General features: G+C 35.0%; 1 pseudogene across 1 annotated transcript; it reads left to right on the top strand.

The window, feature by feature from the left end:
- The first annotated feature begins 807 nt into the window (after positions 1-807).
- LOC149511662 (putative disease resistance RPP13-like protein 1) lies at positions 808-7,704 on the top strand (annotated as a pseudogene). The gene is made up of 5 exons (XR_016333579.1): positions 808-5,424; positions 5,534-5,637; positions 5,817-6,112; positions 6,764-7,327; positions 7,438-7,704. The product of XR_016333579.1 is annotated as a putative disease resistance RPP13-like protein 1 (transcript).
- The last annotated feature ends 5,738 nt before the right edge of the window (positions 7,705-13,442 follow it).

The raw sequence follows: 13,442 nt of genomic DNA on the forward strand, positions 1-13,442 counted from the left end.
ATCCATCAATTTATATATAGAAAAAAAATAATGTAACATCTTTATTAAAAGAAAAAAGAAATAATAATGTAACAATATAACATATTCATCATATCTACCTTCTCATTGTATGAGATGAATAATACTAATCTATATGCTATTAATAAAGTTGTTGAGTGAGTTATGAGTCAAATTGTATAATCTCTCAACCAGCGTTTGGCGTGTATAAAATTTTAAGACCAAAAAATATATATAGCTCTAACAAGTCTCAGGGTCGTTAAACGTCGATTTTCAATCACTGCGGGACAAATTTAGTTTAGGTATAATCGATGGGTACTTTTTGTAATTTACCCTTTTTTTAAAAAACAAGTTGAAAAAATAATACTAATATATTTTCCATCATTGCCGGCCTCTCAACTAATATTTGACATATATAAAATTAGAAGACAAAAAAATATACATTACGCTGTTCTATTTTTTGTTTATATTTTTATATGTTCTAAAACTATATTTTTTTTTCTTTTTAACACTTATTACTTAAAACACTTTATTTTTGTATATTTAAAATTTATATTGTATTTTTAACTTTATAGTATAAAAATAATGAAATATCAAATTTATAAAAAAATTTAAAATTTTGATATAAAATAGACAAATTATTTTTAAAACTCCTTAAAAATAGAAGAGATACATTTAAAATATCACCGTGGGAATGATATATAATATACTTTTTATAAATAATTTTCCTCAAAAAAAAAATCATGTCTGTATTTGAATGCCTTTACATATTATTTGCCAATATTGATTTACTATATGTACCTCAACCAAAAAAAAAAAAAAAAAAAGAGAAAACGGTGAGATGTTATATATATTGTATGTTCCAAGAAAAACACATTGAGGTATTCAAATTTGATAATCAAAGATCATAAGCAAATAATAATAATAATCATATCATAATAAAAGTCGCCTCCTACAATCGCATGGGATCCAACTCAGCATTCAGTAATTGAGTTTAAACAATAAGAGACAAAATATTCAACAAGCTGTTCATTTTATTAGGCCCCCACAAGCAAAACAGCGCTCTTTTTTCTTTATTTTTATTTTCCTTTGTTGATCTCTCTCTTCTACTGCTTAATTTCTTGTATTTCCTTTGCTGGATTGAAGAAAGAACCATGCCTGTCATTGAAGAGGCTGCTCTTTCTGCGTTTTGGCAGCTGTTGTTTGACAAGTTGGTCGGTACTGCACTCAACTTTGTTACCGATCACAAGCAAGTTAGCGAGCCGCTCAAGGAGTGGGAATCAAAGTTGCCAGATATCCTAGCAGTGCTGAATGATGCAGATCATAAGCAGATCAAGGATGAGCTCGTGAAGACGTGGTTGGTAAATCTCCAAGACTTGGCTTACGATGCGGGTGACATCTTGGACGAGTTTGCTTATGAAGCTTTACGTCTCAAGCTCCAACAAAAAACTCAAGCTCAGCCAGCAGGACTAACAAACGGAAATTCTCTCCAACTTCTTTTATATTTTGTAATGAGATGATTCCCAAGATAAAAGAGATTTACTCTAGACTGGATGGTTTGGAAAAACGAAGAAGTATTTTGGGCTTGACAAAGACTTCTGAAGGTGCAAGCTCCACGAGGATTAAAACAAGGCTGCAACCCACTTCTGTGATGGATGAAACTTTTGCTTATGTTGGTAGAGACGATGAGAAGCGAGAAATACTCGAATTGCTCAAAAGTAATAATGGCCCTGAAGATGGAGTTTCTGTCATTTCCATTGTTGGCATTGGAGGGATGGGTAAGACAACTCTTGCTCAGCTTGTTTACAATGATGCCAGCATACAACATTCGTTTGATCACAAGGCATGGGTATGTGTCTCTGATGACTTTGATGCCATTAAGATAACAAAGTCAATTTTAAAATTCATCACTCCTTCCGAGGCATGTGATGACAATGACTTTGGTTTGCTCCAAGTCAAGATAAAGGAGAAGTTATCTGGAAAAAAATTCTTGCTCGTTTTAGATGACAGTTGGGATATGAGTTACAATGAGTGGACTATCTTACGGTCTCCATTTGGGGTAGGAACAAAAATTATTGTGACAACTCGCTTTCAAAGTGTTTCATCTAATATGGTTACTGTGAAAGCTTTCCACTTGGATAAATTATCACATGTTCATTGTTTATCTATATTTACTCAACATGCATTAGGAGCAAGGGATTTCAATGGACATCTCGAATTTAAAGATGTTGGGAAGAACATAGTGAGGAGGTGCAGCGGCTTACCTTTGGCAGCAAAAGTCATCGGAGGCCTATTACGCACAACTAGAGATTGTGGTGCATGGGAAAAAATATATGAGAGCGAGATATGGGATTTACCGGAAGATCCATGTGGAATAGTTCCAGCTCGGCGATTGAGCTATTGTGATCTTCCCCCGCATTTGAAACAATGCTTTGCATACTGCTCTATGCTTCCTAAAGATTATGAATTTGAAGAAGAAGAAATAATCTTGTTATGGAGAGCAGAAGGCTTACTAAACCAGAAAGCTGGCAGTCAATGTGGAGATTTCCGTAGCCAATGCTTTCGAGATTTAGTGTCAAGGTCATTTTTTCAAATGTCTAATAAAGGCAAATCTTTGTTCGTAATGCATGACCTTATCAACGATTTAGCTCAATTTGTTGCTGGAAAGATATGCTCCAAATTTGAAGGCAATAAACAACAGGAAATTTCACGTTGCACTCGACATTTATCTTATGTTCAAAGTCCGTATGATGGAGTGAAGAAGTTTGAAGCATTTTATCAAGTGGAGCATTTGCGAACCCGTCTACCATTAAGTTTGCAACTGCAATTTCCTTTTTCTTATCTGACCGATGATGCCCTTCATAAGTTGTTGCCTAGACTTTCATGCTTAAGGGTGCTTTCTTTTAAGGGGTATGTCATCACTGAGTTGCCTGATATTTTTGAAAATTTAAAACATGTACGTTACTTAGATTTTTCTGGCACTCAAACAAAATGTTTACCTGATTCTCTATTTACCGTTTATCATTTGGAAACTTTGAAATTGAAATGGTCACACAAACTTGAAAAATTGCCTCTGGAGATAGAAAATTTGGTCAACTTGCATTATCTTGACATCAGGGGTGCACGTTTAATAAAATGGATGCCTTCAGGAATCGGTAAACTAACCAATCTTCAAAGGCTATCTGATTTTGTTTTAGGCCGAGGCGATGGTCATCTTATAAAAGAGGTGAAAAATTTGTCAAATCTCAGGGGTGAACTTTGTCTTTCAGGATTGGAGAACGTTGTTAAAGGTCAAGATGCTTGGGAAGCAAAGTTAAGTGAAAAGTCAGAGGTTGATAAGTTGGAATTAAAATGGAGTGGAGACTTTGGCAATAACATAAGGAATAAAGAAGTGGAAGAAGAGGTGTTGAACTTTCTTTGTCCTCATAAAAAGAAGCTTGAGGAGCTCAGCATTGTGCATTATGGAGGTGCAAATTCTCAGTTTGGATAGCAGATTCTTCCTTTGTAAATATGTTGTCTTTGAAGCTCATCTATTGTAAAAATTGCAAATCACTACCATCAATTGGAAAGTTGCCGAGGTTGAAAAATCTTTACATTAGGGGAATGGGTGAGGTAAAAGAAATTGGTGTTGAGTTCTTTGGAGAAAATCAACCGAATGCATTTGCTTCATTGGAGGATCTGTGTTTTGAGGATATGCTAAACTGGAAGGATTGGGACTCTTGTGAATGTGATGATCAAGTTTCGAAATTCCCCAAGCTTCGTCAGCTTTCAATCGTAGGGTGTCCTCAATTGTTGGGAAGGCTGGCTAACTGTCTTCATTCTTTGCAGAAACTTGTAATTCGTGAGTGTCAGCAGTTGGTAGTTTCAATTTCAAGCCTTCCATCGCTATGTGAATTAGAAATACATGGGTGTGAAGAATTGATGTATAGCAATTGTGTGGACGTTACCTCATTGAAAAGAGTCTCTCTTTTAGGCATTTCAAAGTTTGGTATTCCACCGGAGAGGATAGTGTCCACGTTGACTAAATTGGAAAGTTTTCGCATTGGTGGCTGTAAGGAGTTGGCATCTTTATCGCAAAATGGGTTAGGATTCCTTGGGCATGTAAGCTCCCTTCGCAAGATTGAAATTTCTGACTGCCCCCAACTGGTGTCCTTAGTCCTTAGAGACAGAGGAGGTGAACGAAGAGAAATTGCAACTTGGGAAAGTTTCCGGTATTGAATCTCTGACAATAAATTATTGTGAAAAGCTTAATAGACTACCAAAAGCCTTGCATAGTCTCACATTCCTTGCAGAGATTCAAATTGGAAAGTGCCCAAGCTTGGTTTCTTTTGCAAAGAATAAGTTGCCCCCTGCTTTAAAAAGGCTGATGATTTGGAATTGTGATAATTTGCAATATTTGGTGGATGGAAGAGAAAATAATAGTACAAGTAACAAATGTCTTCTTGAGCGCTTGGCAATTAGAGGGTGTAATTCTCTAATATGTTTATCATCAAGGAGTGATTTTCTCATTCGGCTTGGAGATCTCAGGATTGATTATTGCCAAAAGCTGACTTCCTTATTTTTAGACGCCGAGTTACCTGTAACGCTTAGACTGCTAGAAATTGTTTTTTGTCCAAAGTTGGAATGCATAGCCCAAGAATTTCACCAAGCCACTTGTCTTGAATCTATTCTGATCTCCAGCTGTATGAATATTAAATCTTTACCGCGAGGATTAGACAAGCTCAGCCATCTTCAGGAGATTAAAATTAGCCGGTGTCGAAATTTGGTTTCTTTGGAAGAAAGTGTGTCGCCCGCCGCCAACCTCTGAATTTTCTCGATCGGGGAGTGTGAAAATTTTGGAGCCCTTCCGAGGTGCATGAAAAAGTTCACCTCCCTTCAGGAATTGAGAGTGTGCGGGTGTTCGGCTGACATATCCTTTCCAGAAGAGGGTTTCCCTTCCAACCTCACATCTTTAGAAATCTCCAATGCACCCAAAATTTATGGGTCACTTGTTGAATGGGGATTGCATAGGCTCACCTCTCTCCGAAAACTCCGCATAGGGGGTGAAGGATGCTCAGATGTAGTGTCGTTTCCAGAAGAGAAGACAGGAATGATGCTGCCTCCTTCTCGAACCTATATCTACATAGAAAATTTCAAAAATCTGAAATACATGTTCTCCAAGGGCTTTCATAACCTCACCTCTCTTCGATCTTTGTACATCTCTTTTTGTTCTAAGCTCACAGCTCTTCCAGATAAAGACATGCTTCTTTCGCTTGAGGAACAATGGATTGATTTTTGTCCATTGCTAAAAGAAGAGTGCAAAAGGGGTAAAGGACGAGAGTGCTCCAAGATTGCCCACATACCTTTTGTTATAATTGATTTGGTTAGGATCATCCCAAAGGAATTTAATTGAACTTCGGCCATGATTTACCCACTCTCAAACCACAGGTGTGAAACCACTTTAAGTATTGATCAATTTTCATTGCCATCTATCTGTTTTTCCTTGCCACCAAGATAATAATTGCTATCAGTATAATTTTTTTTATTATTTTTGCAGGCTTTGAAAGCTAAATTGGTGACAAAATGGGATTTTAAAAGATCCTTTCAAGGAAAATGGTGGAGCCATCGAACTCCGCTTTAGCTTATTTGATTGATAGAGTGGTTAGTTAGTTATCTACTACTATTACTTCTGTAAATTTGTTTGACACAGAGTAAAGGGGTCTTCACAGACTAACCTTAATTAGACATTCATTCACTGTGATAGATATTAAGATGCAATCTTTTGCCACATATGAGATAGGAGTAATGTTTCTTACCTCTTATACCTCTCCTGTCTTCAGGGATTTGACTAATATCAAAATCCAATGTTCAAGAGCTTGGAGAACTTCACTGAACGTTTGAGCATCCTTTCTGGAAAGGACTGGCTTTCTCTCTTCTCCAACTACGTATTTATGATGGATTTCTCCATAAAGGGATGACGGATGGATGGGTTAAAGATGGCCTTCTGCTTTATGCTTGTACTAGTAACAGCTTATTTGTTATCAGGGAGGAAAAATGGAATCTGTTTGATCTCACTAGGGCAAAACTGGGAGAAAACTAGTGAATACAGACTATTCAATCAGAGTTTCAACCATAGGTACGTCAATCTGGCTTTGTATCTTTTTTTTCATTTTCAATGATTGATCAAAATTTTGATGAGGACAAGGTGTTCATTTAGTTTGATATGCAGAATTCTCAACAAGAATATGAGGCCAAAAGGATTAAATTCATACATATATAATAAACATGATGATCACACTATGTTCTTTTTTATTAACTCCTTAGAAAAAAGATTGCAAAATTTATGACATTGCATATGGCATTTTAGTTAGAAAATATTTGACATTTCATTATTACTATTGAAGGATGTTTGGATATGCGGTCATCTCCGAAATCTGTTATAGATATCCTCCAAGGGTTTCAAAATCTCACCCCTCTTAGTTATTTGTACATTTTTGGGCACACATCTCTTCTGAAAAAAGACATGCTTCTCTCACTTGGGCAACTATCTTTGCTAAATAAATAGCGATAGAGGGATATACTATGAGAATGGTACAATTTAGCCACATACCTTGTGTTGTAATTGTTGATGGATGCATGCAGCCCTAATTTTCTCATGCTCATAACAAAGGTATGAAATCATTTAAAAGATAGGAAAAATAATTAAATATAAATATTTGGTTTATTTGATTCTTGTTAGATAGAAGGTAGTAGTAATGACAATGTGATATGTTGTTCATTTTTACAGCCAATTTGAAGCTTCAAAGCTAAATCTTGACAGAGTGTGTTCTATCACTCTATTTGAAGTTTCAGTAGAACTTGAAAGGCTTCACCTTTCCTTTTTCCACCACACTGATGTTTACACTAGCAACATCAAAGTCCGAAGTTTAACCATTCAAAGCAATATGCCAGTATAACTACAGATGTGGTGTTTTCAGGCATTTTAAACTCTACATTAGTAGTGAAGGATGCTCAGATGTGGTGTCGTTTCCAGAAGAAGAGATAGGAATGATACTGCCTCCTTCTCTAACCCATATCTCCATAGGAAATATCGAAAATTTGAAATGCACGTTCTCCAAGGGCTTTCAAAACCTCACCTCTATTCAATATTTCCAGAAAAAGACATGCTTCTTTCGCTTGAGGAACTATTGATTCTGGTTTGTCCATTGCTAAAATAAGAGTGCAAAAGGGGTAAAGGACAAGAGTGGTCCAAGATTGCCCACATACCTTTTGTTGTAATTGATTGGGATAGGATCATCCCGAAGGAATTAAATGGAAATTCGGCCCTGATTTGCCCACTCTCAAACCACAGGTTTGAAAGCACTATACATATTGATCAATTTTCATTATCATCTATTTGTTTTTCCTTGGCAACAAGATAATTGCAATCAGTATAAAATTTGTTTATTATTATTTTTGCAGGCGTTGAAAGCTAAATTGGTGACAAAATGGGATTTTAAGAGATCCTTTCAAGGAAAATGGTGGAGCCATCGAACTCCACTTTAGCTTATTTGATTGGTAGAGTGGTTAGTTAATTCTCTAGCTATTACTTCTGTAAATTTGTTTGACACACAGGATAGGGGTCTTCACAGGCTAACCTTCATTAGACATTCGTTCACTGTGATGGATGGTAAGATGCAATCTTTTGCCACATATGAGAAAGGAGAAATGTTTCTTACCTGTTATACCTCTCCTGTCTTCATGGATTTGCCTAATATCAAAAACCAATGTTCAAGAGCTTTGCGAACTTCACTGAATATTTGAGCATCCTTTTTGGAAAGGACTTGCTTTCTCTCTTCTCCAACTGTGTTTTTTATTGCCTTTCTCTGTAAAAGTTAACAGCGCAGTAGGGATGAAGGATGGATTGGTTGAAGATAGCCTTCTGCTTTATGCTTGTACTAGTAACAGCTTATTTGTTTTCTGGGAGGAAAAATGGAATCTGTTTGATCTCATGAGGACAAAACTGGGAGAAAACTAGTGAATACACCCTATTCAATCAGAGTTTCAACCATAGGTATGTCAATCTTTTTTTCTGTCTTTTTTTATTTTTTTATTTTCAATGATCAGTCAAAATTTTGATGAGGACAAGGTGTTCATTTAGTTTTACATGCAGACTTCTCAACAAGAATATGAAGCCAAAAGGATTAAATTCATAAACATATTAATAAACATGATGATCGCACTATGTTTTTTTTTTATTAACTTCTTAGAAATAAGATTGCAAAATTTCTGACATTGCATATGGCATTTTAGGTAAAAATTATTTGACATTTCATTATTACTATTGAAGGATGTTTGGATATGTGGTCAGCTCCAAAATCTGTAATAGATATCCTCCAAGGGTTTCAAAATCCCAACCCTTTTCATTATTTGTTCATTTTTGGGCACACATCTCTTCTGAAAAAAGACATGCTTCTGTCACTTGGCCAACTATCTTTGCTAAATAAATAGCGATAGAGGGATAAAGCATGAGAATGGTCCAATTTAGCCGCATACCTTGTGTTGTAATTGTTGGTGGACGCATCATCACAATTTTCTGGGCAGCCATGATTTTCTCATGCTCATACCAAAGGTATGAAATAATTTAAGAGATAGGAAAAATAATTAAATATAAATATTTGGTTTATTTGATTCTTGTTAGATAGAAGATAGTAATGACAATGTGATATGTTGTTCATTTTTACAGCCAATTTGAATCTACAAAGCTAAATCTTGACAGAGGGTGTTCTATATTCTATTTTATAAGCACACTGATGTTTACACTATCAACATCAAAGTCCGAAGTTTAACCATTCAAAGAAAAATGCCTGTATAACTACAGATGTGGTGTCTACTCATCTTTGATTGCTCTAAGCTCTAAGCTCTAAGCTCACATCTCTTCTGGAAAAAGACATGCTTCTCACACTAGGGAAGCAAGAGATTCACTGTTGCCCATTGCTAAAAGAAGAGTGCAAAAGGAGTAAAGGACGAGAGTGGTTCAATTTTGCCCACATACCTTCTGTTGAAACTGACTATGAAAGCATCATGCTGAAGGGATTGAATTGAAGATTAAGTTGGAAAATCCAATCCTCATTTCATTGCTCAAAACATAGGTGTGAAGCCATTTTAAGGATAGAGCGTTTGAAAGCTTTTCATTTTGATTTATTTTATTTTCCTCTGCATCAAGATAATAATAGTGACTTGTGTATTTTTTGCAGACCAATTGGAAGCTAAATTGGTGGGAAGACGGGCTTACTTAAAAAATATTTTCAAGGAAAATGGTGGAGCTACCTAAATCTGCTTTGGCTTAAATTAATGTAGCGGTCATTAAATTAATTCTCTGCAACTTTTATCTACGTTGCAGATTTTTTATTCGTCCTCAATATTGTTCATAACAATTAAAAATTAGTTCTATATATTGAAAAAATCTTCTCCATTCTTAATGTGATGAATTTGTATTCTTCCTATATAATTTCAAACTCCTTTGCCAACCCTTTAACTTATTTCTTACAGTTTCATTGTTCACATCTAGTTTCTTTGTGCTCATTTAACTTTTTGATCTTACTTACGTAAATTTCTTGGTGAGCCAGAGGAAAGGGGAATAAGATTGCATCTCTGTTAATTTTACTTTTGCAAATTTGTTTGAGTAGGTCTGAACAAACCAACCTTTATTAGACATTTTTTGGCCAATCATTAGAAGTTATTTGATGGTGATAGATATTACGACGCAATAGCTTTGCCACATACGAGATAGGAATACTGTTGCTTACGTCTTATACTTCCTTTTCCTCAGGGATTCACTTATTATGAATACCTTCAAGAGCTTTCAGAACTTCACTCCAAGTTTGTGCACCCCTTCCAGAAAGGATTTGCTTTCTGTCTTCTCAAACTATGTGTTGATGGCTTTTCTCTTGCAAAGTTAACAGCATGGAAGGGATAAAGGAAGGGCTTTTCGAAGATTGCATATCTGCTTTATGCTTTGTATTAGTAACAGATGATTACTTGTTATCTGGGAGGAAAAGTGGAATCTTTTTGGCCTCAAGAGAAGGAAACTTGAGAAAACCCGTGAATATACCCTATTCAATCATAGTTTTAATCATAGGTACGTCTATCCTAATTTTCTTTTTATCTTTTTTAATTTTCAATTCAATGATTGATTTAAATTTTGACGAGGACAAGGTGTTGTTCATTACTTAATTTATTAATCAACATGAAGATTGCACTATTTTTTTATTAACTTTTAATAAAGAAGATTACATTTGGGATTTTAGTTGAAAATATTTGACATTTCATATACTATTGAAGGATGTTTGGAGATGCCATCATCTCCAAAAGCTGAAATACATATCTTCCAAGAGCTTTCGAAACCTCACCTCTCAAGTATTCGTGCATTTATGAGCACACATCTATTCTGGAAAAAGACATACTTCTCTCTATCATTTGAGCAACTATCTTAAATATGGTGAAAAGGGGATAAAGTTTGAGAATGGTCCAAGATAGCCACACGCCTTCTGTTGTGTTATTGATGGATGCATCATCACAATTCTAAGGGCAGCCATGAATTTCTCATGATCATACCACAGGTATGACACAGTTTCAAATTGGCAAGATAATTAAATACTAGTATTTAATTTATTGATTTTCATTAAATAGATGATCATAGCAACCAGCAAGTATGATATGTTATTGATTATTTTTACAGGCAAATTTAATTTCAAAGTTAAATATGTGACAAAGTGGGCTTTCTATTACGCAATGCCAAGAAGTACTTTCAAGGCTTGTCTTTTTTCTCTTCCCATCTGCATTGAAATTAACCATCACATGATCAATTTGAGAAGTTTAAAATTAAAAGATTAATGGTTGTATAAATGCAGGCATTTCACAAGATCCATTTATGCAAATCTCTTGGTTTGTCCTTCAAAACTAGTAAAACATCAAGGTTGGAAGAATCAGTTGATTCTGTGCAGCTTTTAATGTCATTTACAATAAGGAATTAAAAAGATTATGAGAAAATATGCATGGAATTTTTTTAATTATACTTGCCTTGTGAAATTGCTAGTTTGTTTATACTGGAGCATGCCTACTTTAAATTTAAGAAATAGGAATTTCCTCAGTGCTCTTTCCGGGGTTATTCTCATTAAAGTCTGTATGATGTGTCATTGATGAGATGCAACTGATTCTGCCTCCCTCCCTCATCGTTGTCAATAGTAACAAAATTCCAAAATCCAAAATGCCTATCCTTTAAGGGATTTCAGAAGTACTTGAACATCTATAATTGCTCTAAGCTTTCATCTCTTCTAGAGAAAGACATACTTCTCTTGCTTGGGCAGCAACTATTTAAGGTTGTTCTTTGCTAAAAGAACAGTGTAAAAGTGATAAAGGACAAGAATGGTCCAAGATATCCCACATACCTTGTGTTATAATTGTTAATGGATGTAACATCAAAATTAATCCTGGAGCAGCCCTTATTTCCTCACACTCAACCCACAGGCATGAAACTGTTTAAAAGAAAGTCTAGATCATTGAATACCAATATTTGATTTCTTTAGATGGATAGAAGATAATACTAAGATAATACTAAGTATGAAATTTTATTGATTATGTTTGCAGGAATATGAAGCTTGAAAGCTAAATATGTGACAAAGTGGGCTTTCAATTCAGACTTCAGAGGTCAAGAAATTGAAATTTGAAATGCTTGTCCTCATATACATCGAAATTGATGATTATCAATGTTCAACGTTTAGGCATTATAAGAAAATTTTATGTGTTTAAAATGCTAGGTAGTTTTATTGTAAATATATTTTGTTAATAATCAATCTTGGAATTAGTGGTTCATACTGTAAATAGTACTAGTGTTTTTGTGCCTGCTCTTGCTAAATTTGCAGTTCCTGTTTAGCATCGAAAGGACATCCAGAACATCTTAGAAGTCATTTTGTGGCAAAAAAATGCAAGGTTAAATTTGCAATAAAATTTGTCTGGTAGAAATGGTTATGGTCTTGTGTTTATTAAGCTCCTCTCATTAATTTCCATATTGGTGACTGTCATTTGTTACGTTTGCACTTGCTTTATACTTGAACTTCTTTCCATTTAGTTATATTTTTCAGATTTAGTTTTTTCTATAGGGAAGCAATAAATATGCCTAGTCCCAATTATGGAGTCCTTGAAAGCATCAAGAAGCAAGCGGCAGATGGGTGGCTTTATAGGCCCATGTACTTCCCCTGCAGCTTTACTTGCTTGTGTCTGGTAAGGAATCAAAAGTATATACTCAGTAATGCTGTCTGCAGAAGTAATTGAAAGTATGTATTTAGTGATGATGCCTTGGTATATCATTTCAGATACGCCATTGTTGGCATCAGTACTATAGTGCATTATAGGTATGATCAAACTTATAATTAGAGGGATTATTTCTGGCGGGCTGCATGTCATCTGTCATTTATGAAGCAAATTACATCCGTGCAGCTGTTAAATTAAGAGTATGAAGAGTAAATCGAGTTTGGATAGGGGAGCATTAGATTGATTGCTATTCTGATCCAAACAAGTGAAATTCCATAACTAGCCAGTTGAGATTTTAGCTTTGATTTATTACTTTAACTTTACCAACTCTTAGTATAATAGTATGCATGTTTGAAATATGTCCTAATGTACATTATCTTGTGTATTTACATGCATATGAGATCATATTCTTGCCAGTAAGATTGGATTTCATCATTTTCCTTCTGATAGGTGCAGTTGACTCTTTCTTTCTTTGTTTCTCTATTATTATAGTTTTTGACTTTGTGTTGCATATTTTCATTTTAGAAAGTAGTTACCTAGCATTCCTCACCCCGAAGAAGCTTGTGAACTGGACAAACATGCAGGCTAAAAGGCCTATCGAGTATATGTGCATCACTAGCTTCGATTTTGGTGCCCAATGGCTTACATAAGGTATTATTATCAAGCTCTCATGTCCATATTAACATCACTAGCTTTAGAAAATTGCATGTATAGAATAATTTTTGCATGACTTAACCAATGTTCTAAAATCTAATCTACCCATGTTTTTAAGTAATTCATAACTTACTACAATCAGAAAACAAATTTATGGACTTCAAAAACTGAAAGGAGAAAAAAAAAACACAGTTCAGTGTTGCTCTATGAACAAGTATCGAAAGGGTTGTGACTTGAACATGATTCTATTGTGGTTTATCTTTTAGTGGTGGCTGTTTAGATATTTTGTCTTTCTCTTGACTCATTGGCTAAATTACACAACAGGAGATAACCGCCTACTTTAACCATCTCACTTGCAGTGTGCCTCAGGCACACGATCTTAAACCTTCTACAAGAGAATGTCACATACATGTTCATTGACAATTCTTTAGATTTATGCATGTGATTTATGGTTTTGCAAATTTTTAACTTTGAAATAGGTTTTGAAATTGTTATAATTTCCCTGGTGATTAGACTCATTT

This window comes from Durio zibethinus, chromosome 25 (assembly GCF_047325235.1).
Source record: "Durio zibethinus cultivar Kanyao isolate XHJ-2024 chromosome 25, ASM4732523v1, whole genome shotgun sequence".
Lineage (NCBI taxonomy): Eukaryota > Viridiplantae > Streptophyta > Magnoliopsida > Malvales > Malvaceae > Durio > Durio zibethinus.